Source organism: Myotis nattereri (assembly GCF_964212035.1).
Source record: "Myotis nattereri genome assembly, chromosome: 14".
NCBI lineage: Eukaryota > Metazoa > Chordata > Mammalia > Chiroptera > Vespertilionidae > Myotis > Myotis nattereri.
Window position 1 is genome coordinate 29,124,463 of NC_138089.1, and position 27,912 is coordinate 29,152,374.

The 27,912-nt window shown below is 51.0% G+C and overlaps 1 protein-coding gene across 1 annotated transcript in view; it reads right to left on the reverse strand.

Moving 5' to 3' along the window:
- SLC6A6 (solute carrier family 6 member 6) overlaps nucleotides 1-27,528 on the reverse strand; it is a 77,659-nt gene extending 50,131 nt beyond the window's left edge. The window contains exons 1-2 of the mRNA XM_081105676.1: nucleotides 27,244-27,528; nucleotides 15,717-15,753 (exon numbers count right to left, since the gene is read on the reverse strand). The gene's annotated coding sequence lies outside the window, so the exon portion shown is untranslated. The remainder of the gene's footprint in view (nucleotides 1-15,716; nucleotides 15,754-27,243) is intronic.
- Nucleotides 27,529-27,912: the final 384 nt, after the last annotated feature.

Genomic DNA, 27,912 nt, shown 5'->3' on the forward strand with positions numbered 1-27,912 from the left:
GACCGTTCTAGCCCTCAGGGCTGTGGCACCTGCCAAGCTGGGGAGGTGGAAGTTTCAGGGACTGGGGCCTGGACTTGAGAGCAACCAAAGGCTTTGCTGTGAACACTGCTGGGAAAGGGGACTGCACAGCGGCCTCGCCAACCGTAGGGACAACTGCAGATAAGCCAATGAGCCTCCCTCCCTCCTTCCTTCCCACTGGTCACTCTGGGCAGCTGTGAAGAAAACCTTCAGGAGAGGAAGGTGCCCCCCATGATGGCTGCAGCTGCAGAAATCAGACTGTGACCCCTCAACTACTCCTGGCAGCCTCAAAACCTCAGAGGCCGCTGAGTGCCTGAGACCCCTCACCAAGCCATCACTGAATGACACAGCAGCCCAGGACCCCATGCCCAGAGTTCACAGATAAGGAGACTGAAGCCTGCAAGGGGAAGGGTCTTGCCAGGAAGCTCTAGTCAGGCTGCTAGGGATCAAACCTGGACCTGCTGTGTGACCTAGGGAGCCTGCTTACTATGCCTCAGTTTCCTCAGCAGAAAATGCAGCTGATAGTAGACCAGCCTCCCAGGGCAGAGGGGTGATCACATGAACTAACGCAATAAACCCCTCAGCACACAGCCAGGCACAGACAGGTGCATATTGAGATGTTATGCATGAGGGTGACCACCTATTCACACTGGAGCAAATCTCAGAGAAGTGCCTACTAGTAGGAAGGCAAGACAGCAGTGATCATTGTGGTTGCTCTCAGAGCATTCCAGAGCTTCCTCCCATGGCTGTCCAGTGTGCCAGGCCTCTGTCAACCTGGGTGAGCCTTCACCAGCTGCAAGTGCAAGGAGAAAGCCAAGGGCATTGAGTCAAGGCCTAGCGGGGAGGGGGAGGAGACTGCCTGGGCCGGGGTGGGGGTGGGGGGGCGGGGTACTAAAGATGTCATTTCTTTCACAACATTATAGTGAGAGCAGATGGTATCTTTTTAAAAATTGGTAAAATAAAAAGTTTACCAGCCCCAGGGTAGGCCATTCCACTTCTCAACCCAGATTTGTGTTTTGAATGTGTACTAGTTCGTGCACTAGTTCATGAAATTCAATGCCAATAATGTGCCCATTTTGCAGGTGGGGGAACTGAGGCCTAGGTATAAGAGTTTCCAATGTTTCAACTCTGGACTCCGCACATCAAGTTCCCTTTCCAGCCTGCTCTGACTTTGGATGCTTAGGACTAGCTCAACACCTTACTTATTGGGGAGCTCTTTTCCAGGCCCAGGGAAATTACAGCCCCAAATCCCACGGAGGTCCTTGACCCCAAGGGAATGCCCTTCCTGGTTTCCCAGTGACCCATTGTCAGTCAGTGCAGAGGCTGAGAGGCTCCATCAAGGAAGGATTTGAACAGACAGAGGGTCCCCCTGGTGGTCTGGGGTGGGCAACCTGGGCAAGCATTTTCCAGCACGGGGAGCCAGGACCTGCTCCAAGCTGGACGCCTCTGAGAAAGACCTTGTTCCCACCAGGCCCCCAGCAGGACCACTCGGGTCAGAACTCAGAGGGCTCCCCTGTTTGTCCCCTGCTCCCTCTCCCACCAGGCAGACTCCCTGAACACCGTTTCCTAGGTAACTAGAGCTGTTGGAGACCTCACACCTCTAAGCTTGAGTTATAGAAGCAAGCCCAAGGTGGCTCTCTAAGGGGACAGAGGCTCTGTGAGCAGCCAGGAACAGGTGGACAAGCAAAAGTGACGTGCCCCTGGGTAAGTCAAATGGGGTGCATCAGAGGCCTGTGAGGGTGCAGAAGATGCCCAGCACCTGGGCTCTGGGCCTCAGCATATCTGCTCATGAGGTCACAATGCCCCTTCCATCAAAGCCCAGGTGCCCAGAGACTGCCTTCTCCAGAAACATGCTGCTGACTGGGAATGTCCCTAAGCAGAACTAAAGCCAGAGAGATGGTTCCTAATCACAGAACTCACTGTCTCTATACACCGTTGCCTGGAGGTTGTGGGCTTTCACAGCTCAGTGCATTTCCACAGGCGGTTCCCGGCAGGCCCAGGAATGCACATCCCTGCTCTTCTCATCTTCAAATGCCAACTTCTCCAGGAAGCCATTCCCTAACCATTCCCTGCCCCTCTCCCAGCTGAACGAGTAGCTCATTCCTCAGCTGCAATCCTCAAATCTTCCTCCTGTGGTCACATCTGCATCACAGGGTACCCTAGGGCAGGGGGTGGGCCTCCGCTCAGGAGGCAGCAAATGAGGAGGACCTGGACTGCTGTTGTTATAGCAACCACTGGTTCTTTTCCAGCTGTTCTTAAATCCTGGAAACAATAATTGCAGCTAACATTGTGTGCCTGGCACTTCGATGGGTATTCGGTATAATTCTAGCAAGTAGTAATTTTTTTTAATCATGCTAAATATTTTTATTTCTTTAAATTACTGATTATGGCTGCTCACTCTTCTCCTATAATTAGTCCAAGGTAATGAGACTTCATAGTACTTTCAGAATCTGATAGGATATAAGGCACACTTGGAATGCCTTAAATGAATGGAAAATCTTCCAAATACACGGCCAGTTACAGAGAGAAATGCCAGCTCCCTGGGTTAAGCACACATGTGTGCCAGGCTCAGTGTCTGGCATTTGGGTGCAGTGGTTTACCCAGTCCTTACCAATGACTCCATGAGATGACGGATCTTACCCTATGAGGTTCAAAGAGGTTGAGTGACTTGACCAAAGGTGTACAGCCAGGAAGAGACAAGGGCTCCAGAGTGCTGGTTTCTCAGCCACTGCACTGGGCTCTGGGGCGTCGCCTGGCTTTTATTCCAGAAAGTCCCCCTGTTCACCTGAGGCTGGCAGGGGTGTCATTGTGCAAATCAACCAGTTGGGTTAGAATTCACGTCTCATGATGGACCCAGATCACAGGTATTTCCCCATCTTCAAGGACTGGGCTGCAGCCAGTCTCCACCACAGAACGCAGCCACCCAAACATCCACTTAGCTGAGGCTTTGTCCTAAGTGCTCCACAAAGATCTTCCCATTTAATTATGTATACCTGCTGGGATGACTAATACTGGCCTCTCAGGCCAGGAAGAGCTTTTAACTATTAAGTTCAGCCTGCCCAGAGCAATTAAGCAGCTATGTGGCTAATCTCAAATAATTGATGCAGGGAGGGGTGGAATCCAGCGGTTCTGTCTCCAAGCCCAGGCCATGTTTGGAAGTGTAACTGCCCCGGTCCACCTCACTCCCGCTCAGCCCTGAGAACATCCCCTACCTCCACACCTCCCCGGAGCTTTCTTTCCCTTACCCTGACCCTCCGGTAAAGTGGCCCGACCAGGACTTAATCAGTTTACTCATCCTATAGATAGCCAGCGATCTAGGAGCCTCCTTTTGCTGCTTGAAGGCAAGGATACCTGGAATTTAGGCCACAACTATAATTAGTTGAGAAATCTGTCCTTTTTAATTGACTCATCTATTTATTTGTTCAATCATTTCCTACTGACGCCCAGATGGCCGAGTTCTAAATAATTCCTGCCCAATATTGTCACTGGAGAGGAGGGATCCTACTGGCCTCTCCAGCTTTGTTCTCTGAATTCCCCAACAGGCACCTCCCACACCCCTCGAGACTCTGTTCCCCAAGTACTCTTTGCCTAGTTCCACTTTTGCCTCTGCTGTGTCACCATAAAAGATTTTAGTTGGAACCTAACTCTGCCATTTGCCTGCTTAAGAAGTAGTGATCTCAGGAATGTCAATTCCCCCTGGGGCCTCAGTTGCATCATCATTGAAATGGGGCACCTCGCATTACACAAGGGAAGGCACAAGGAAGTGCCTCAATGGAGGATTAGATTTGCTCTCAGGAGAAACAGTGTGGCCCTGAACAGGAAAAGATCAGCCACCTTTCTTGTCATGCAGTTAGTAAACACTAACTATACCCCTTTTCTCAGCTTCTCCCAGTGCGGAGAAAGGCAGACACAAGCTGTTCTGTACAGCAGGGAAAATACCAAATAAACAGCTCAATTGGTGTTTTGTGTCAAACACGCAGCCAGTCCGCTGCCACTGCTGTCCCCTCCCAAGGTACTTTATATGCTTCTAAAACCACGTGAGTCAGCAAAACTAGGTTAGACATCTCATTAGAGTGGGTTTCCTCCTGGGACCTCTGGCTGAGCCTGTGATTCTCCTACAAGTGTGTCTGAGTGAGGGCTGGGCTTTGTTTTTCTTCCTGAGCCAGTTGGCAAAACAACTAAACAGTCCTTACCTTTAAGGGCACCTGGAAGAATTAAATAAGAACTTGTGGTTTTAGGCTGGTTCCCCAAAGTGAATCAATACCAACCACTCAGCAGGGCATCTGGGTTCAGCAGGCTAGACCACCCCATCCAGCCCCTCTCCCTTCCCCAGAAGGGAGCACCCAGCCACACCACCCCCTTATGCATGGGGAGTACCCACTTCACACTTTCACTCTGCCCTGCCTTTTCATGGGTGGTTTCCCTACCAGTAAGGCCCTTCAGTCTTGTGCTCACCTGGCATGAGCCTAGTAGAGGCCTCTCGGAGAGTTTCTAAACTTTGTGTACCCAAAGCATCTTTGAGAGACCCTGCCAATGGACAACCGATTTGTCTCCCCTAGGAGTTCCCAGCCTGGACAGAGTGAGACTCATTCATCTCTGGGTCCCCAGGACCCGGCCAGGACCTGAGCCACAGGAGGAGCCCATAACTCTCTGACGACAGAATGAACAGACTTTCAATTCTCAGTTTTCAGATGTTTAGAGGGTTTCTCCAAACTCGCCCTGACATCAACTTATTTTCACTAGGCCTTTCCCCGACTCAGCAGGTCTGGCAAGGAGTGTGAAGGTCTTAATGGACTGGAGAGGCCACAGGGCAAACAAAAGGTCTGCAACCTGGAACCTTAAAAAACAGGGGCTACTGTGTCTACGTGAGATGATGGATGTCAGCTAAGCCTGTGTGGTAATCATTTCACAATCTAGGTAAGTCAAACATGCTGTACATCTATCTACCTTCAACTTACACAGTGATGTATGTCAATTATTTCTCAATAAAACTGGAAATAAAAACTCACCGAATTTTAATGTCATTTATATGTTCACATATTAGTCTCCCCCATTAGACTGTGTAATTGTTCAATTTATCTTTTTAAAAAAGTTGGGGGCAGCCCTTCTCCCCAGAAACAGCCAGCAGGCCCAGTGCTTGGCCATGACACTTTCAGGCCTGGCCACACAGAGATCAACTGGCCCAGGGAAGGTCTCAGTGCCTAGAACAGTGATGGCGAACCTATGACATGCGTGTCAGAGGTGACATGCAAACTCATTTTTTGGTTGATTTTTCTTTGTTAAATGGCATTTAAGTATATCAAATAAATATGAAAAATATAAGTCTTTGTTTTATTATGGTTGCAAATATCAAAAAATTTCTATATGTGACACGGCACCAGAGTTAAGTTAGGGTTTTTCAAAAGGTTCGCCATCACTAGCCTAGAAGCAGCCCCACCACCAACCCCCAGCTGGGGACCTCCCAGAGCTTCAGCCTTTCTAATTTTGTCTTTTAGAGTGAGAGGCTTCACTGAATATCTGGACTGTTTAACCCTAAATTATCCCTGAAAGCGCTTCATTACGGGTGTTAAGAAGCATGAATATGAAATATTTGCGCCCTCGCCAGTTTGGCTCAGTGCATAGAGCATGAGCCCATGGGCTGAAGGATCCTGGGTTGGATTCTGGTCAAGGGCACATACTTCGGTTGCAGGCTCGATCCCCAGCCCTGCTTGGGGCGTGTGTGGGGAGAGACAATCAATTGATATGTCTCTCACATCGCTGTTTCTCTCTCTGTCTCTCCCCCTTCCTTCTACTCTCTCTAAAAAATGAATGGAAAAATGTCCTTGGGAGAGGATTAAAAAAATAATAAGAAGAAATATTTGCATCAAGCTTTTTAATATATCAAACTGCTCTTTCCTACTAGTATATGTGCCGGTTAACCCAGTGGGCATCACAGTCCCCATTTTACAGTTGGGGCAACTGAGGCCCAACAGGAGATGGGACTTGTGGGAGGCCACACAGCCAGGATGCAGCAGAGCAGGGACTCTTCTCTAGACAATGCCAGAAAAGGAAGGGTGGTGCTGAGAGGAGCAGAGGCCTGACATCTCCAGTTGCTGTGTGACCTTGGGCAGGTCACTGCACCTCTCTGAGTCTCTAGGGGCTCATTTATAAGGAAGGATGGATGGGAAGGTGGAGGCAGACAGGGTCATGAGAAGGAGGGCTGGCTCCCATTCCCAGGCCACCTACCTCCCTTCTCCACCCTGAGACAAGGCCCAGTCTCCTGCTTACACACTCTGACTGAGTTTTGGGGGCCTCTGTCCCACTTTGCAATCATAATGGTTTGTGTAATCATTTGTCTCTCCCCTCCTTCCTTGTTCCCCATTCTATCTCCACTGCCCAGCACTGTGTCTGGTATACAGTGGGAGCTCAATAAAAACTGAGTAAATGAATAAATGACTCAGTTCCTTCAGGTGTGAGATCATCACAGGACAGGAGAGGGTCTCGAGCAGCAGTCGCCAACCTTTCGGATCTCGCGGACCACCTGTTGGCGACCGCTGGTCTAGAGGGAATAAACCAGGAAGGGCAGCAGGGGCCTCCTGGGTAGCAGCCCAGGGGAAGAGAAGGCAGGTGGGGAGCCCGAAAGCCCACCACTCCTGTCTCCTACTCGGTGTGTCCCAGTGGCATCACCAGGCACCTCTCCGAGCCCGGCTTCTTCCTCTTAAAGCAGGGAACATTGTAACCTTCTCACAGGGCTGTCTCGGCTCGGATGGATGAGTTCAGTTCTGGGGCATGTTAGGTGCTCAGGAAGCATCTCTATGTCAGAACTGGACTTCATAAATCAACTAGGCTGACACTTTGGTGCCTGGATGAGGAGACAGAGGCCCAAGGCAGCAGCGTCTTAGAGTCTCAGAGCAAAGAGGGCCAGGGCTGGGGCGACAGCCACTGGAACTAGATTCATGGGGACAGTCTGAAACTTCAAGAAGCAGTTCGTCATAGTTTCTGGGAATGACCTCCCTGGGCTGTTGGATAAATGAGGCTGCAGAGGTAAACTTGTCAGATTTAGCAAACACTGCACGGGACATACTTAGACTAAAAACATGAGTCATTGTTTGTCTAAAATTTGAATTTAACTGGGTGCCCTGCATTTTATCTGGCAACCTAATCCACAATATCTGGATGTGTTACCCTCCCCCCCAAAACTAGCACAAAAGAGGAGACCCAGGAAATAAGAGGAATTGAATACTGTAGCCGCCTGGTCTGAAACCTCCGCCTGAGTAGAATGAAGAAAGTGGGGACGGAAGACCACACACTCTCCGAGCATGTAGGCATGCTCCTGTCCTTCTTCCCACCAGGAAGCCGCTTCCTGATGGCTGCACAGACATATCACCATCCCCTTGGCTCCTCCGTTTGCACATTTTTTCCAAAGCAGGTGTCCACGCCAAAGACGTCATGTCACGTTCCTGTCACATTCCACATCCTACTACCCTGACCCTGGACAGACATTGCCAATGGGTCGTGCAGTCCTTCCCACGGATCAGGACCCAGCCCTCGATTCCTCACTGGAGCCCAATCTCTCTCTGGGCCCCAGTAACTTAGTGAACAAGAGAAAGGCCTCATGTGTGAGAGATGGTCAGGGCAGACAGGACACCAGAAAAGACTAAAAACCGCAAGACAAGCAGAGGCTCACAGCACCACCCGAGCCTGAAAATACGAATAAGAGCCACATCCCCCTCGCTGGGGCAACACAACAGCCCTGGTGGGACTCCATCAAGCAAGAGCTCAGGATGATGTGGGAAGATGGCAGGATTTGGAGGTAAGAGAGCACCCACAAACGTGCAAGGTGAAGTGGGAGCTGAGTCAGGGCTGGGAATGAGGGGCAGAGGAGCAGACGACCCAAAACTACCCATGGCTGTTCCTAGGGACAAAGGCAAGAGGATGAGAGTGCTTTTTGGACGCTGAGGTGTCTACACAGGCCCACAGAGGTGTGCCACTGAGCTGCCAGGCTGAGGTGGGGGCCAGCCCTCTTCCTATGCACACAGACGGGGTGGAGGAGGCACATGCACTGTTGCCCCTTTTACAGTAAGCACCCAGCTCAGGGAGGGAGACCCCTCCCACCAGGGTACCCGGCTCCTGAAAGCAAAGCTGAGTTTCCATGGGAAGGTCAGCAGCTACCCTGAGGAAATGGTTCCAGACCCACATTCCAGGTGAGCCCACCAGGTGCTGCGAGAGGCTCTAAGGCCCTTCCCTTGCTGCGGCTGAGTTCAGACTGTGAACTATACAAAAAGAGATTCTATGGGAAGTAACCTCATCGGGGGATCTGACACAAATTCACATCCCAGGCCTATAACTTTCTTTAGTGGAAGGTTTTCAAGCCAGCCCTGCCCGTTGTTAGCACACCTCTAAAATGCATAGAGAGTAACCCTCTTTTCCAGACCCCTCAAAGGTGCAACCACCCTCAAGGGAGCACAGCCTCTTAACTCCTCTGTACCTTGCTTTCTCGGACCTTGATGTAATCTTCCTTAAAGTCCCTCCTTAACTCCAAAGGCATCAAATAAACTGCAAACTGACATTCTCGGGAGCATTTGAAATTTGCTCCCCAGCATTGCTGTCAGTTTGGCTCAAATAAAATCTTAGATGAATTCTTTATAGTTTTGGACATTCTCACATTGACATGAAAGAGGGTACCCTCCCTGAGGGGTGCCCCGAGAGCAAAACCCCAGGCCCAGAGGCTATCAGCAGCCCCGGGAGGCTCCTACTTTTGTGAGCCTGAGTTTCTGGACACAGATGGGAATCACTCTCAAAAACTTCTCTCAGGTTTCAGACTGGGAAGCGCTGGTCTCTGAAAGGCCCTGTCAGTCTCTGAAAAAACCTCTGTGATGACATGATTTATAATAAGACGCATATATTTAATCTTCATCCCCATGCGTGGCATGGAGCGCTAAAAATCCTGGGAATTTGCTCTGGAGATCAGTTCTGGTATCTTCTGTTATGTTAATGAGGCAATTGGTAGAAGGTGGCCTAGGATGGGGGCTGGTTGCTTGGAGAACCAATGTGACTCTAGGGTTGGAACTTTCAGTCCCACTCACAGGATCTATGGGGGAGGGAGAGGAGCTGGAGGTTGAACCAATGGCCAATGGCTAATGATTTCCTCTGTCATGCCCATGCTAGGAAACCTCCATAAAAAAACACACAAAAGGATGGGAAAAAAAGAAAGAAAGAAAAGGATGGGTTCCAGCAGCTTCCAGGGTCGGTGACTCTGGGAAAGTGGCTGGAAGCCCTGTGATCCTTCCCCACACTGTGCCCTAGGGCATCCCTTCCATCCTGCTCCTCCGGAGGTACAGCCTTTTATAATAAACCAGTGGTCTAGTGAGTGAAATGTCTCTCTGAGCTCTGTGAGTCACTCTAGCAAAATAGAACCCAGGAGGAGGTCATGGGAACCTCCCATCTACAGCCAGTTGGGTCTTCGGTGACAACCGGGACTTGCAATTGGCGTGTGAAGGGGGAGGGGGCACTGAGCCCTTAATCTGTGGAATCTGACACTGTCACCAGGTCGATGGCATCAGAATGGAGTTCAATGAGAGGACACCCCCCTGGTGCGGGAGAATTGCTTGGTGGTGTGGGAAAACCCACACATTCGAATTGTAACCCCTTTCCTTGAAGAAGTCCCTGACTGACCCCTTGCTAAGAGCCAAGACAGGAAGATACACCCAAGGAATCTTCTCTCCACCTGAGACCCACGCTCTCCTGACACAGGTGCAACCAGAAAGGGAGGCGCTAGAATGCCCTGTCACTCAGAGGCCCTGACACCCAGAGGCCCCATCGCCCAGCAGCTGCTGTGTAGGAGACTACACGCTAACGATGTGTGCTAACCTCAAGCTGGCCACTGCCCTTTTTAGCCTCAAATTTCTCACCTGTTATATGAGGATAGTAATAACGCTGTAAGATAATATAAGTATTAGAGATAGAAAACATTTTTGAGAATTGCAAAGGGCTATTATTGTCCATATATTCAGGCTACCATATATTTCTGAGCTAGAGGGGTCAGAAATAATTACAATAATGGTAGCAATAGGAATAGCAATTATAATAACTACCACTTATTGAGTAATTGCTATGTGTCCATCGCTGTACTGAGAACTGTCACAGTTTTTCTTCCCTGATCCTCACAACAACCAGAGAAGAGAGGTTCTACATCATTCTATATCATGTCTCCTTTGACAGAGGACTCTGGGGCACAGAGACGTTCATTGACATGACCCGAGTCCCACAGTGAGGTAGAGACCAAGTGACATTTACACCCAGACTCACTGGACATTAACCATACCTCTCCTCTCTCTAAATCATGTATTCATCAACCTCTGAGTGTGACCCATTATTCATAGCATTTCCTGTTTACTGAGTTTTTATTTTCTTCCCCAAATGAGGAAGGCTAGCAGATTGGGGGCTACTAGTCTGGGTGGATTGCTTTAAATCCTCTACTCCCTAAAGCCCTGAAGGCAGGGACTCCCCAGGGAGGTGCCACCACTCCCTCTTGATGTCTGAGGGCTGTCATTTAGGGTGATTTCTGGAGGGTCAAAAATTTGGTGACACTGTGCCCAGCATCTTAAAAATACACAGTCCCTTAGGGTAGCAATTCCAATGTGCTGACCAGACCCACGTGTAGTATGTTCACTGCATTTGCTTTTGCAAGATGAAAGAGTTCCGGAGATTGGTTGCACAACACTGACAAACTGTACCCTTAAAAATGGTTAGGAGGGCAAATTTTATGTTATGTGTATTTTACCGCAATTAAAAGTAGAATGGGAAAAAAAAGATGTTCACAGCAGAGTGGTTTATAAGAAAGAAAAACTGCAAAAGGCCAATCCCTCATCACTAGGGGATTAAACAACTGGTTTACCCAACAAATGAAAACCAATCTGAACAGAGCCAACAAACTGGGGGCCCTGGTCCAGATCCAACACTTTTGAAAATAAAGTTTTACTGACACAAAGCTACACCCATCGTTTGCATATTGGCTTTGCATTCTAGCTACAATAGCAGAGGTGAGAACCCTTAAGAAGTTTGTGGACCCCTCACTTAGAAGACTCAAGACCCAGAAAAATGATCAGAAATATGTGAGGGGAGCGGGGGGGGGGGGGGGGGGGGGGGGAGGGCAGGGAGAAGTTGGCTCCCAAGCATAGCCACACTGAGCGTTCACTTTTGAAAGAAAATTTTAAATTTTAAAATCATATATGGCTATATGATAGGCAGTCACGCAGACATGAGCAGAGCAAAGAGGAAGGGCCAGGTACAGAAGGTCACCTGGGTGGAAAGCCCCGGGTGCCTAGCAACAGGCAAAACTGGGAAAACTAGGACCTCGCCCCGAGGGTAATCTTTCCTCCCTAGCAAATGGCTGGTCATGAGGTTCGGACCCTCCCCTGACCTTTCTTCCCCTGGCGTGTCGCCAGTCATGCGGTAGACCCCCTTGGAGGAGGAATAGGGGCTAAAGAGTGGCTTCATTCGACTCCCATGCAGGCCCTTGCACAACACTCCCTTGAGCATTAACCCCCAGGAATAGGAATAACAGCGAGGCCTCAGTGGTGTTCCAGCCCCAGGCCCAGAGGAGCGGTAAAACCAGACAAGCGAAGCCATGGCTGACATCAGGACCAGCACGAGGGGAACCTGGCCCCGCTCACCAAGCACACCACTTTACCAGAGAATTGACTAATGACCCCTTGCCCTGGTGCCAACTAATAAGCGGCGAGCATGACCCTGAAAGGGCACACCTGGAGAGCTGGTGAATCTTCCATGGAGATCCTCTCCAAGGGCCTCCCCTAAAACCCCCACCCTTATGAGCCCTCAGGACAGAGCACCCAATGCCGTGCTCTCTAGGAGCACACGAACCCTTCCCCTCTTTCCCCAGGCGATTTTTCCTGTCGCTCTTTTTCCTAAGCTCCAGGGCCCACACAGCTCAGATGGCTCACATCTTCTACCTCTGTGACTTCCTAAATAAACTTTTTCTCATAGTTGGTCTTGGCTCTGAATTCTTTCTTAGCCAGAACTCAAGTACCCAGGTTGCTGGCTAGAGGTCTGGTCTGACGCCACTGGTCTAACACCTGGTGCCGTCCTCCCAGTCAGCTCTCTCTGGGTGGTGGAAATTGGGATACGTTTTATTTTCTCCTTTTGACTTTTCTGTGCTCTCCAAATGTTCTGCATTAAAGGTATTACTTCCCAACGCTATAAAAAATGATAATTACGTGACTCGATGGAAGTGTTGGCTAAGAGTACTATGGCAATCAATACGTCAATACAAATGTATCACATTCACATGTGTACACCTTAAACTTACACAATGGTTTCCTATGTCAAAGATCTCTCAGTTTTTAAATCAGGTAACAAACAATAAATACCCTTCTCATTGCCTTGGCCCATAGAAGTAGCTAGTGCTGACTTTGTGGCTTTTAACAATCACAAGTCTTGATAGTAGCAGCCTTACAACCTGGAAAGGTAGGGAGAAGGCCCCATGGGAATTCTCCTGACAGGTTCCCCTCTAGCTAAAATTACAGGACACCCAGGTGGGTGGATCTGATTTTCAGCTGGGGTGGGGTGGGGTTGCTCTAGGCCTCAGCTGTGTTTCAGCTCCAGGCCCAGAGGAGCAGTAAAGCCAGGAGTGGGGAAACTTTTTTCTGCCAAGGGCCATTTGGATATTTATGTCATTCCCTGGCCATACAAAATTATCAACCTGAAAATTAGCCTGCTAAATTTGGTCAAACATTTAATTAATTCACCCTTAATGCCTTGGCAGAGCCAGATCAAATGATTTTGGGGGCCTTATTCGGCCCGCAGGCCGGACGATCCCCACCCCTGCTCTAGGAACTCGTGCCAGGGAGATGAAAAGTGAAAATGAATTGGGGTACTTCGAACTGATTTTGTTAGGCTGTTGAGTGCTTCAAAATTCCACTGTGATGACCATTACCCCAGATCCCGCACTCGCTGTTTTTCTAATCCTCCTGGTGCTGTTACTGTTTCGTGTTACAGATTACAGGTGGGGAATCTGAGGCTCAAAAGTTCAGTGACCCTCCCCTCAAGCTCACACAGCTGGCTCAGGGTGGAGTCAGGATTCGAACCAGGAACTGTCTGACTCTCCATCTCCTTGGGCTTTCCACTATATGGGTTGTCCTGTCAGGAATAAGAATTTTGGCTGGTTCATTAATAACTCAGAGTCCCACATCATCACCTTGGCTGCGCACAACCCTGTGAGAGTCTTGTAAGCGATGATCAGCTCTTTCTTCAGATGAGAACCTGGAGATCACTGTGAGGACGGCTGCAACCCAGTAGTGCTCAGACTTCAGGGATGACAGCTTCTGTCCTCTAAAGATACCCTTCTCTAAATCCCATGTTGCTTGTCATGTCAAAAGTAAACCCAGGAGGGCTGCTTGGAGGAGGCATCAGGCAGGCCTGAGATCAAACCCACCTGTCAGCCTCAACTACCTTGCCTATAAAATGAGTTCTCCCCCAGCATGGATGGGTCAGCAAGCCTCGGAAGAGCGGAACAGTGGCTGGTTTCTGTTTATTTCCTAAAAAGTCACCAGCCCTGGTGGGGGCCAGGCCCCTAGCGCAATATTCTCTTTATCTGAAAGCAGAACTCACATTCCAGCTTCTCAACAGCAGGCACCTGGCTTCCAGCTGCTCTGGGCTACTCATTAACCAGGACTGGCCCTCAGGAAGGGGCTGAAGTGGGAGTCTGCTCCCAGTCTGGGGGAGGGAGAGGGGAAGGCAGCGCTGGATGATGTTGGCACTGGGGTCAGACCAACCGGACTTCAAATCCTTCCTCGCCATGTGACCTAGTGGGGAGTCAATTCACCTCTCTAAGCCTCAGCGTCCTATCTGTATATGGAGATAAAGCCTGTGTCCACTTCACAGGACTACTGTGAGGAATGCATGAGCCGGTAAAGTGCCTAGCAGTGATCTGGAACAAGCACTCAATAAATGTCATCTGTCATTTTTACAAAAAGAATAACAGCACTCAAGTCAGAGGACTGTTGTAGGTTAAAATGTGCCTCTCAGCACCATGTTCATCTATTAAAGAGTTAAATGTCAGGGAGTATTCTTACTGGCATTTATGATGTTTATGGTGATGACTTTGGAGGTGATATGGAGTAGGACAATTCCATGCCTACTTGGCAGCTGGTCAGAGAGGTGTCCTGAGCCACTAGGGACATGAGTGCCTGGCTGTCCACCTCTAATGTCACAGCAGGAAGAACAGGTCTCCATGGGGTCAAGTGGACCGTGGCAGAGCACCCGGGTTGGGGAGTCTTGGTGACAAGGACAGAATCAGGTCCACCACTGGCAGTAGCAAGCCAAGGGTCTTTGGCTCTTTTCTCCTACTCCTGGCTTCCTTGATCACCCCAAATCCCAACCCTGGACCAGTGGGAGCTTGGTGAGGGGGCTTTCCCTCCCTTCCCCTCCCCATGCCCACCCCCACCAGGAGAAATTACTGCCCAGGAAGCCAGGATTTTCCAATTCCAGAGCAGAATCTACTGGGTCATGAAATCAACTTAGAGAGTCAGGGCTATCGTTTTTCTACAAGAGACGAGGAGAGAACAGAGCCCAGAAGATGGTGAGGACATGAGTTATTATTTTTGAAACTGTGGTTTCAGTTTCATGCGCGTGAACGTGTGCAGCACATGCGGCATCCTGTCGTAAAATGTATTTCTTATTGACTGTCACAACTACAAGACCCTGAAAGCCCCAGCAGCAAGATCGTTTTACATCAAGGCAAATAAGGCATCTGCAGAAAAGCGACTGAGTCAGGCTCCTGCCCCATCAACCGCCTTTAGAAACAGTGTTGTGATCCTGAACGACTAAGTAAGGGGGGTGGGGGAACTTCTGTAAATGTCAGGATACGATCAGCAAAAGCGAGATGTCATTAAGGTCTGTAGATTAGATAACAGAACTGTGCCAGTAGTAAACGTCCTGGGTTGATAATTATGTGCTTACATAAAAGGACGAATGGCCTTGTTCTTACGAAACACATGCTGAAGGGTTAGTTAGGGGTAAAGGGGCATCTTGACTGCAAAACCCCCAATGATTCAGAGAGAGAGAGAGAGAGAGAGGGAGAGGGAGAGAGAGAGAGAGAGAGAGAGAGAGAGAGAGAGAGAGAGAGAATGAGAATTAAAGGGACTATCTTTATACCATAGAGAGAAAAAGATGATGCCAAAGTGGCACATGTTGACAATGAGAAAATCTAAGTGAAGGGTATATGGGAATTCACGGTAATATTCTTGCAACGTTTCTGAAGGGTTTCACTTTTTTAAAAATAAAAAGTTTAATGAAGAGAAAGTTGGGATAGCAGCCCCGATTCCTGGAACATCCTGTCTGTGCCGGAAGCCAAGTGGATCACCCTTTCACACGGGTCCGACCCCAATCCTCAGAATCAGCTCGGCGAGGACCCCATCACTGCTTGGTGGCAAAGCCAGGATGGGAACTAGGCCAGGACTCCAAAATCAGTGCTTGGCCCATTTGCAGGGCTGCCTCCCTGGCACAGGCTGGCACAGGTAGCCAACCCGGGCTATGGACCTGCCACCCAGAGGTGACAACATGTGGATAAGGTCCCACGGCCTGGGTCTGCCTTCCCCTCTCAGAGCCTGGAGTAAACACCAAGCTCCGAGGCACCACACCTCATGTCACGGCCGAGTTGGCATAACCCATCGCTGTGGGGAGAGCTCAATGCCACTTACGTTTGGAGGCTCCTCAGAAAGGGCTGCTGCTCTGGACCTATCACAATGAGAGGAAGCAAAGAAGGAAAGATCTGGTCAGGTTGTGACTTGTGACTATACACAGGACTCGGTCTTCTTCCAGATGTGACCACCCAGCTCACACATGCTAGGAAGGGCCCCCAACAGCACACAGCGGGGACAGAAAACTGGGGTGCTGAGGCGCTCCTGCACACTCACATGCTCCCACACAGACACACTTGCTCACACGCCCCTCTCCTGGGTGCAGTGTCCCTGAAACTGTCCGCCGGTAGCCTGTGCTGGGAGGAGCAGATGGCCCAGCCCAGCATTGGGAGGAGATGGTTCTTCTTGCTGCCTAAGCTGCATACCTCGCCCCCCTCCCCACCCCGCCCCGAGCCCCGATCAAAATGCCCACACTCCTGTGAGCACCCCACCAGCCCAGTCATGTGCCCAGGTCTGGAACTGGCTGTTTGCTGCAAGCAAGGGGACATGCCAAGGTCAGATAGATGAGCTTCAAGGCTCTAGAGACCCCAGATTCTTGGAAAATACTTATCAACTATTTAGAGGCTCTGAGATTCATGTGCCAAGAAATCTGTTGAACTGTGCTGAGCCAAGCAGTCCCCAAACCTGAATGACCACCAGCTGGGAGGCTCTCCTGGTTTGCTGGAATATGAAAATGCAGAAATCCAGGAAATGGTTCCTTAACAACTAAGATCTTACATTTAAGTGCAATGGCAGAGGGCCTCCAGGCTAGGGGCTTCCCATTCTTCATGCGTTTGCAGCCCAACCCTTACGCCCTCTTCCTCAGCCTCAGAAAAGGTCTCAGAAGTCTAGAGAGCTCCCTGTCCCCCAGATTAGACAACCTCATGGCTATGTTAGGGCCCCCACAGTCAAGGCATTGAGAACACAGTAGTGAACAAGACAGCCGAGGTCCCATAGAGCCTGGAACCCATGGTAAAGGCCAACATGTGACAAAGATGTCATGGAGCCTTTATTTTCTGGGTGGACACATGTGACGGCTGGGGTGGATTAGAAATGTCTCCAACTCATGTGGGGGGTGGAAGTAGCGATGTGCACCTTACTGCCCTGGATAATATCAAGGGAAGAGAGACAAAGGAAAAGATGAAGGCAGCATGTTTAATACACAATCACAAGCGCAGCAGCGAGGGAACCAGAGGAAGGAGAGTGTAATTCCCTCTGGGGCTAGCTAGACCTTAGCCGTTGCATGAAGCCAGCCCAGCTCAGAGAGGAAAATAAGAATGGCACTAAATCCCTGTAGTTCTAGTGGACTGGCAACCAGGTCCCTTCTTCTAGGGAAAGTCCACATAAATTCCACCGGGAGACCCACACATGCCTGCTCTCAGTCTATAGAGTTTTGGGTGGGCCCACTTTCCACTTACAGGGGTGGGCACGTAAGCCAGGCCTATTCCATCAGAGGGGGCTGTCACAATTGGCTCAAGGACAGGCACATGACTAAGCCTGGACAATGACAGTGATGACAGGAGTTATGCTAAAAATATTGGGGGAAAAGAAGGCTCTTTTTAAGCTGAGATAGCTATGGGAGGGGGAACACCCTGCAGCTGGGAGCACCCCAAGGAGAATGGAACCAACAGAGGAGGGATATGGAGCCCAGGAATGGAGAGAAAGGAGTCCCCATAACAGCCCACAACACCTGGATCCAGCCATGCCTGAAGCATGACCCTGGGGCTTTCAGGTAAAGGAGCCAGTAAATGTGTGGTATTCTTTTTTTGTTTTGTTTTATTTTTTAAGTTAGTTTGAACTGATTTCTGCCACTTGCAACCCTAAGAATGGAGACCTATGCCCTGCTTTGAATGTGCTGGGTAATTTCATGCATGCCTCCTTCTCTGACACTCAGGCCATCAGAAAAGTGGGGTACAGATGGAATGACATCTGAGGTTCCCCTACAGCGGTGTTACTCTAGTTACCAAGAAAGCCTATTGCGAAGGTTAGGACTGTGTACGTACCTTCCCCAGTACAGAGAGATGCCAGAGAAATCAGCCCTTCTCAAAGCTAAGCCTGGAGGGCTTGTTAAAACAGAGCTGGGCCCACCCCAGGTGTGAGTGAGCATTTGAAAAAGCTCCCAGGTGATGATGACTGCTGGTCCAGTGACCACATTTTGAGGACCTAGATTCTAAATCTATTCTACTCTTCTTGGTAACTTGGGGCAGGTGCCAGTGCAAAATAAAGCCCCAGCCGGGCAGGAGACCAAGGTCGCTCGGTCTTCAGAGCAGACCCCCAATTAAGGAAAGTGCCTGTGTGGTTTGAGGATGAGCCAGTCTTTAAACAACGAAAGTACCAGGTCCCAGCTGACGACCATTCCATTGCCCACCCTTCCGGCCAGCCCTCCACCCTGGCATTTATCTAAGTATTGGGGAGGCTGTCAGGGACATGGAGCCTCCTTGGGCTCAGCAGGCTCTTCCAGGAGCTGTGAGCATCCCCCAGCGGCTCTCGGCACCAGGCAGCCTGCCAGCACCAAATCCCGCTGCGGGCCTGGGCCTGACACACTGCCTGGGCTGCCTGCTGTCAGCACGGCCTGGCGGGCCCTGGGCTCTCCCTGATTTACATCCGACTTGGCTGCCTTTAGAAGCCTCCTGTGGCTTTTGGACCAGGGACACTGTTCAGTAGAAAAGGGCTTCCCCACCAGCATCCTTTCCAAGGTGGCACGGGCCCAGAGGGTCTGGCCTGGCTCAGCTGCCTCCCAGCTGTGTGACCTTGGGCAAGTTACCTGCTCACTCTGGGGCCCCAGCTTTTTATGTGCATAATGGGAACAATGGTATCTTTTGTGGTGATTAGAGAAATGGTGTTTACAAGGCCCTGAGCCTGGTCTTCAGAGGCAGCGCGGGGGCCCCACAGCTGCGACTTATCTCCTGGACTCAGAGCGGTCCCAGACCAGCAGCACTGGTGTGGCCAGTGCTGGTTAGCAATGCAGAATCCAGGCCCCATCTTAGTCCTTCTGCATGGAAAGGAGCATTTTAACAAGATCCCAGGTGAGGTCTACAGCTTCCAAGTCTGAGGGGCCCAGGTATGTTATTATTGTGGTTGCAGCAACCCAAGACAGAGCCGAGCCGGGGGTGAGCCTGAGGGCGGCAGGCAGGTGTCAGAGGTGATGAAATGTTGAGGGGACAAAACTTCTCCCATGTCCCTGAGCCCTGTGATGGCTCAGAGAGGGGAAGGGACACAGGCGAGGTGTGCCCTACAATGAGACTTAGTAGGTTTGGGTCACAGGAATCAACGACGGTAACAAAATTTACTGAAAACATTCCAGGTCCCAGATTTGGGGCTTTCAGCAGAATCTGGCTGCCTCTGTTTCTCTCCACAAAAGGCTGAACCTTTTGCATGCAAGGAGGCAAGTTAAATGGCCCTCTGCCTGGAGCGAGCTGCCCCCAACTCCCAGCAGAGATTGGCAAAGGGGCTGCCCTGGAAGGTTCATGCCACAGCCTGGGGGGAGGAGTGTGGAGCCGCCTGGATTTCCCCAGCTCTAGCCTTGAACTGCCCTAGGAAAGTGCTAAGGGTCCCCCTTCGAGGGCTGTGGATGGAAAGGCTACTGAGCTGAAGTTCCTGAGTCACGTCCCCTCCACTTCCACTGGGATCCACCTGCACACACTGCCATACCTGCCATACCTGCCATACCTCCAGGGCCAGCGCCAGCACACTGCGGGGTGGGGGAGGGCGCTGCCCTGCCGGCTGCGGTCACAGAAACCAGATGACCAGATGCAGATGCAAGAACATCCCAGGCTGAAAAATATTGGCTCAAATTGATAAAACTCTGTGTTGACAGCACAAAACAGACCCGTGGACAAGAGCTGCCTCTGGAAGACCATGCTGTTGTGATTGGTACCCATTTTTTTTTTTTTAGGCTTGAAACGCCAATCCTTTTAAAACAACCCACACCTTCCGCTGGTGAGAAGTGGAAGACAGAAACGAATTCTGCTCAGTACCACTGGAGAGAGGCTGGCAGGTTTGGGTGGGGGAAGAGGGTGTTCTTTATCTTTGTTTTTTAAGGTCTGCTCTAATCCATATTCTCCTAAGAAGGGTAGCAGAAAACCCATCTTGTTCCCCAAGGAAATGTTTTTTACTAAAAGCCTGTGCCACAGCTCTGTTCAGAGCATCTCAAACTCCAGGCCCCAAATTGGGAGGGTCCTTTCAGAGGAGGACTAAGACATCCTGAAAACCTACAGGACGACAATAGCATCCTTAAAGGGACCCAACCAGAGTAGCACCCCACACAGTGATGTCAGGTGCTCCCCAACAGAGAAAAGAAAGGGTGTTTCCCCCTTTTACTCAGCAGGTATTTCCCCCCAAACACAAAGATTCCTTACAAATTAGTAGTGAGGACCAGAGAAGGAAAAGGACTCGCCTTGATCACACCACAAGCCAGCAGCCAAGGCCCCCCAAACCCTGGAGTCCCAGAGCCCCTGTGATAATTCATTAAATTACTTTGTGCTCAGCTTTACGAGGGCACGAGTTGGTCTGTCTTGGTGACCTGCCACATCGCCAGGGCCTAGAAGGAATAAATATTGTTGCATGGGTGCACAGTGACGGGTGCATCGAATTTCCAAGCCTGGACCCACTCAGATGTTTAAACTACAGGCTCTCATTTCAGGGTTCAGGGAATCAGAGGGATTTTGTGTGTGTGCGTGTGTGCTGAGGACCCCCCTGAACACCAGGCCCTATGCTGGAGCATCACCCTCCACCAACCATCCTGTCACCCCAGGTCCCGTGGGTAGATTAAAGGCAAGCCCACAGAGACCTGAACTCCGCCTTACAGGGGCGCTCAGAGCAGGGTGAAGTTGTAACCTTTCTGAGGCTTACTATGCATCAGGCCTCATTAAGGGGTTCGAGGAAAGCTTCATGCAGTAGGTGGCAGTACAGAGAGATGCCCAGGAGGCATGGAGGCTGATGAGGAGGGTACTGTCTTGAGCTGTGGTTACATTTGCCCAGAGATGAAATTCCAGGTGCCATCTGGTAATAGAATGAATGTCCTTGACTTCATGGACTGAGTGCCTCCATGAGGGCTGAGCCACCATCATCTCCGGGTGCCGATGAGCTACGCAGCAGGATGGCAGAGCCTTCCACACCAGCCCCTTTGGTGCCCTCCATTCACTGAGCAGGACTCTGCTGATGCCCACCGGCCAGCTTCACCCCTCCACCAAGCAGCAGGCAGCCTGGCCCACTGGGTTAAGGTCTTTCTGCTGGAAAGGGGATGGTGAAACATGGCACGAATTCACTCATCACTTTTATTTTGTGCAAAGAAAAGCCATGGCATAGGTGGGACTCCCAGAGCTTGTTGGAGCCACCCTGTGGCGATGCGGTCCGAGACGCCACTTAATGGGGGGAGGCTGAAGCTCAGAGGAGCCAAGGAAGACCCAGGGTGAGCAGAACCAGAACTCAGCTCTCCTGCCCTTCAGCCCAGGCCTGCTGGGACACCTATTGGCCCTCTCACACTGCCTCAACTCTACTCCACAGTGGCCAGAGCTGCCCACCAGGAGCCAGGCTCCTCCCCACACAGGTGTTCCTGCTTTTCAGGATCCCCCATCCCAGCTTCCGTAGGTGTCTCCTGAGCAGCCAAGCCCTAAGGAATCTTTCAGAGCTGTATGGCTTTGCGCCCTTTTACCACTTTTCCCATTTCACTGGGATAAGATCAGGATCTGAGAGTCTTGGCAATGGCCATTGAAAGTTTGAGAATGAAAGTTTGAGACTGAGATAAAATAGCCCTCAAATTCACCTGTTTTACATGATCACCGAGAGGCAGGTGGGGCTGGGGAAGAAACACAGGTTTGTGAACTATGTGCCTTTTGATGGCCCATCTTTCAGAGTCGATGTATGTCTCATTCAGACCTCAGTCTCCTCCTCTCTAAAGTGGGTGGACAGGGAAGGTTAACTCCATGATCCGAAAGCCCCCATACTCCCCAGCCAAATGGCCCACCCTCCCTTAGACCTTCCCAGGCATTCTTTGACATAAACTGTCCATTAGCTCTCCCTGATAGAGATCTCCTTCCTCCCAGGAGGCTGTGAGCTACTTGAGCACAGAGGCTGTTTGATTTATTTAACCCCGTCCCGCTGGCCACGACACTATGCCTGGCACCCAGTAGGTGCTCAATAAACATTAGAACATGCTGGGCTCTGGTTCCAACACTCCTCCCCATTTCCCAGCTGCCTGAGCTGGGGCCAGTCATTTTTCTGAAACTGGAAGAACTGGTCCAAAAGATGGAGATACAAACCCCAAGTCAGGTACAAGTCAGGTACAGGGTGATAAGGCAGAGTGTGTGCTCAGTAAGTATCGGTTCCTTGCCACCTGAGAATGCTGAATGGCCTCGGGTGGCTTCACTGCCCACCATCGGGGCCAGTTCAAAGTCATTGGGTGGGAGCATTTCATTCACTGAGGTGGTGGCACTCGGGGTGTTTAAAACAGGCCAGCCTGGGTCAGTGATTCCCAAATGCTCACTAGCTGTTCAGAATGGCCTGGCAGATCTGTATGTTCTGAAAAACAGTGTTTCCACAATGGTTTGTTGTTTGACTAGAGTACGTGGCAGAACCAAGAACAGCACGATGCCATTGTTTAAACAAAACAAAACCACATCTACCTTAAATCCTAAATAATACAGATTCTAAATAACATTAGATAGATGAGGCAATGAATACTGATCTAGAAAGTAATAAAAAGGAACATATGTCCATGTAGACATCTGAGGGATACAGTTACAGCTGTAGAAAGAGGAAAACATATAATCTGACGGGCCTTAATTGTTATAAAAAGAGAAATAGATACTAGATTGTCAGTCAGATGTATTAATGATCTTTAAGGATCACTTTTAGCTTACACACTTTTGTAATGCTTAAGGTATTTTTTTTTTTATAATTAAAAGAGATTCCTTTGACAGTTTCCCACTCCTATAAAAATGAAAATATATACCCACAAAAAGATTTGTACATCAATGCTCATAGAAGCTTTATTCCAAATCGCCCCAAACTGAAAACACCCCAAATGTCAACAGGAGAATGGATAAATAAACTGGTGCATCCATACAACGAAATACTACTCAGCGATAAAAGGAATGAACTACTGATACACACTGAACAGCATGGCTGGATCTCAAAAACACGAGGCAGAAAGAATCCAGACACAAAAGAGTCTGTGCCATTCAAGGCCATTCTAGGCTTAGTCAAACTCATGTAAGGTGATGGAAATCAAAGCTGGTTCCCTTTGGGAGGGGAAGGCACAGATAACTTTCCGGAGGAACTGGAAACGCTTGGTATCTTGATCTGGGTGGTGGTTTACACAGGTGTAACCACCTGCCTAATTCGCCAAAACTCATCAAACTGTAACAAAAATCTTTGCATTTCATTGCATGTAAATTATAGCTCGACTTAATTTTTTTTAATCACAAAAAAAAAAATTTTTAATATAGATTCCCAGGATCCACCCTCAGAGATGTTATTCAGTATCCAGGCCAGGCCTGGATTTGTGAAAAGTAAGCCAGGTAATTCTGATACATGACTAGAAGTACTGCTGCTGGGCCCTGGCCCCTACAACAACCCCCCCCTCCCCCGCCCCTTTATTATTTGAGTGATTTGTGTGTTGGTTTTTACAAGAGAGCTGGTTGATCACCAAGCTTTAGAAGCATAACAATGTTCATTCTCTCTGCCCTCCCCCACCACCCCAACCCCTGCCCCTCAGCTCAGGTTTCCAAATGAAGCCTCTGACCAGGTGAGATGAGAAGGGGAACCCCAAAGCCCTGTCTAGGACAGACATACTTCACCCTAAAGAGGCCAGGGCTGCACGCTCCCAGGGAGGTCTAAGCCAGTAAGTTAATGGCCTGTGTACCTGTTAAGCAGCATGTCCAGGCCTTCACCCTGTGTTTACAAAAAGAGCTCCGGGCAAAATTCACTGGCATAGAAAATGCTCTGTGCCCTGACCAACAGTTACTGGACCATCCTTGGTTTTCTACACCTCCGCCTAATTCACTCACCATCAGGGGTCTCCCAGGCTCGGGGGTTTAACTGGCTTCTCCACCGCTGTCCCTAAATCCAAGCTGATGCCATTTCTATCTCAGCGGCTCTCAGAATAAAGGCCAAGCCCTTTACCTAGCACTCAAGGCCCTCCACCAGTTCTTCTCTCCAGCTAGGTCCCTGAGACCTAGGTCCCTAGGTCTCACCTACTGTGCCCTCTGCCGGTTAACACTAGCCCATCCTGTTCCTCCATTCTGATGCCAACTCCAAAATCACCTCCTCTAAGAAACTGAAGTTCCACCTGCCTACAACCCTGCCATCAAGGCACACTGAGTCCTCACAGCACCCCATGGTCATAGCAGCTGCCACACTGTCCTTTCTCCTCCCCGCTTTGAGCTCCTCGAAAGCCAGTGCCTCACCAGAACTAACCTTAGCAAGGCTTATTAACCAACTAAAGGAGACGCATTTAAAGAGAGCTCTCATTCACACTGGAAGGCCACTGAGCATTTCCACATCCACAGCTCCTCCCCAGATCCCATTAATTCACACAAACACTTTGGCCAAGGTAAGTTGGCCAATGCAGAGGAGTGAGCTGCAGCTCCAAAGAATCTGAGTCTCACTTGTGACCTTTTGCAGAAATTGGGGATCAGCCCACACTAACTGGGGTAACCCCGGGGGCTCCAAAAACAGCCCTAATTCTGACCCAGGCATGCTCCAGCTGCAGCCAAGCTGCATTCCAGGGGCTCCTTATAATTCATTTTTCGGCTCTTTTCTTTATACAGGAAAACGTTCAATGACTCAAGTGTCTTATTTCGGGACCTTTGGAAAGACTTTCAGGTAAGTGCAGTTCCCAAGCCCTTTGACAGGTTGACAGGTGAAAAATTGGAGTTAGACAATGCCACCCATGGGGTCCAAAGTGCATAGGAAAAGTGGCAGGGCGCCCAGAGAGGGTACAGAGAAGGGGAAATGGATAACCAGGGACAGAACCGAGATGCCAATGCGTTCCACACACTCATCCTCCAACCCTGAGGACTGGGGCACCTTTGACTCTTGTTTTCCCCAGTCCTGGTCCAATTCCAACCCCCCAAGATATTAGTTCCTCAAACCCCAGAGAGCTGCCGAAACCGGTTTGGCTCAGTGGATAGAGCGTCGGCCTGCGGACTGAAAGGTCCCAGGTTCGATTCCGGTCAAGGGCATGTACCTGGGTTGTGGGCACATCCCCAGTAGGAGATGTGCAGGAGGCAGCTGATCGATGTTTCTCTCTCATCGATGTTTCTAGCTCTCTATCCCTCTCCCTTCCTCTCTGTAAAAAATCAATAAAATATATTTAAAAAAAAAAAAAAAAAAAAAAAAAAAAAAAAAAAAAAACCCCAGAGAGCCAAAACTCATAGCTGGCCAAGGGAAAGACTTTGGAACCTCATCCTACCCCTGTCCAATCAACCTGCTGTCCTCAAGGCGGCTCTCAGTTTGCTCATCTGCAAAATAGGCACTACCCACGGGGGCCTCCCGACTGCAAAGCAGATGTGACCCAATCACAGCAGGATGAGCTCAAAGAGAAGGATCAGGGGAGGTTGACTGCAACTGTGTCACAGGTCTGTACAAGGGTATCTCTGAAGGGCAAACGCTTGAGGGTGCACCTTAGCCTTATCACATACCACAGTGGCCTGGGACCTTGTGGCACCTCTAATCAGCAGCTCTGAAGCCTAGCTCAGCTTTACAGCTTACCACGGGCTTATTCAGCCTCATCTCCCTCAATCCCCTCAAGGACACAGTGAGGCTGGCACTGACGTCCTTGCTGCCTTCGGCCCAGGGAATCACCCAAGGTCACAGGCCAACTAAGACAGGACTTGAACTCAGCTCCCTCGGGACTAGCTCCTGCCTCGCAGATTCTGCTTGCCTCAGAACCATTCTACTCCATTTTACAGATGAGTTAACTGAGGCCCCAAAAAGGTTGCCCAAGGTCAAGCGGGGGCTGAGCCAGGCCTAGGACCTCTAGTCATTTTACCAATCCCGCCCTGTGGTGGGTACTCATCAGCCACTGCCCTCAGGCTCCCTCTAATCCCCCTTTCCAACACCATCCTGATGAAATCTGTCCTTCCCCACTCCACCCCCATACCTCTTCATGCCCACCCCACACTCCCTGAATGACTCCCTGGTTGAGAGGGAGGCAGGCGGTTGCTAAGTGCTCACCCGCGCTCTCTCTCTCATAAAAATAAACTCCTTCTGGCTAGGAGACTCTGGATGAGATCCCCTCCCTTCCAGCCAAGAAAAAAAATTAAAAGAAATTTTAAAAGATCTCCTCCATGACATTTACTTGAACGTCAGCAGTGCCGAAGCATGGGCCAACTTACCAAAGTCCAAATGGAGCTTCGCGCCACTAAATCTCAAAATCTCAGCCTGAAGACCCTCCGTTTAAGCCCCTGGGCTGTTACTGAGCTGATTTATGTCACCAGGCAGGAAATGGGGGCCCGGGCTGCCTCCCAAGCCTCTGGGGCTGGTCCTGGGGAAGGCCAGGAACTGGCAGAGGCCTGGCAGTGACCAAAATAGCCAGGCGGGTGGCCTGCCGAGCACACACCTCCCTCTGGGTGCCCAGGAAGGCGGCCCACAGGTCCTCTCTCCAGTCCAGGCTAAAGCTTTGGGGCTGTGGATTCTCCCTGGCTTCCCTATTGGGAGCCGTAGAACCTCCTGCCCCAAAGAGGAACCTCTAGAAGGAAGGGAAAAAGTCAAGAGGAGTGTCTTGCTGTCCCTGCCCACGGCCCTCTTGGCCTCCAGCTGTCCCTCAAGACGCCTGGACATTGGCACTGCCACCTGCACGCCACACTCGGGCATTACCCTTGGAGCCAGGCCGCCCTATCACCTCTCCCCACTCAGTGCCTGCCCTGAAGAACCAGCTCCTCTGTTCAGCTCTCTAGAAACCAGAGACACTCCCTCAGGTACAGCAGAGGACACACAAGTGCTGGCAACCAGGGACTCAGAGACACAGCCACACGTGCACAGGCAGGTACTTGAAGACACAGCCACACACACACACACACACACACACACAGGTTCTCACCCACCCTCCCGCGCGCGCGCGCACACACACCCACACGTTCACACACACACCAGGACACACAAGTGCACACGTTAGAAGACACAACCACACTCAGGTATCACAGACACACCAGAATACACACACACACACACACACACACACACACACACAGCCCTGGACACAGAGAACAGCAGACATACATTGGGTCACACAGCCCATGCTGCTGGGGACATGGAGAAACAGCCACCCTCAGAGACACACACACGGGGACGCGGAGATACATACAGACGCCCAGTGAGCCTGAGACACCGACACACACCTGCCGCCCGCACTAGAAGCCGAGCCCTTTCGCCAGGGAAACAATAACAGCCCTGCCAGCAGGTCGAGCAGGCGACCCTCCATCCCTCCCTCGGTGGTGAAAGGGGCGCCAGAATGGGGGGCACTGGGAGGGAGGAGGTAGGGACTAGATGGAGCGTGGGGACCAGGTGGGAGCTCCGCGCGCCCGGCTCCCTCTCCCGCGGGTACCTGGGGCGGCCGCGGCGCTGCACTCCCTTCCACTCGCCAGGGACTGCCCGCCGGCTGGGTCTCTGGCCCGCGGGGTCCGCGCTCCGCGCTCCTCGGTGTGGCCGGGTGTGCGAGCTCGCAGTCCTCAGGGCTCGGCGACGGCACGCGAGCCGGACTGCGACTAGGGCCCGAAGCTCGGCGCTGGCGGCGGCGCGAAGGAAGCAGTAATTTATAAGCGGCTTCTTCCTGACCTCGCGTGTCTGTTGTCTGAGCAGGCAGCTCTCAGCATCACCCATCCTGCTGGGTGGAAAAATACCAGCTTGGCCGGGCCGGGGGCGGGGCCGGGGGCGGGGTCGGGGCGGGGCCGCGGCGCTCTGCCCCTCCTCACACGCGGACACACACATATGTACAGGCGCGCGCGCACACACACGCACACTCCACACGCGCACGCGCGCACGGGCTCGGACACACAAAGAGCCTGGGTTCGCCGAGCGCGCGCGTGCACACTGCAGGCGGTGGTCGAACACTCGGCCAGCCGCTTCCCCCATTGCAGCGCATTTTTCCGGAAACCCTTACTCTACAACCCCTGGTGCCAAGTGGTACAGCCTGTCCTCAGCCCCTTCCTGCCAGGGGAGGCCCCCAACCTCGACTCTGCCGCTCCTCGACTCGGTCCAGCCTCCGCACCCCAGC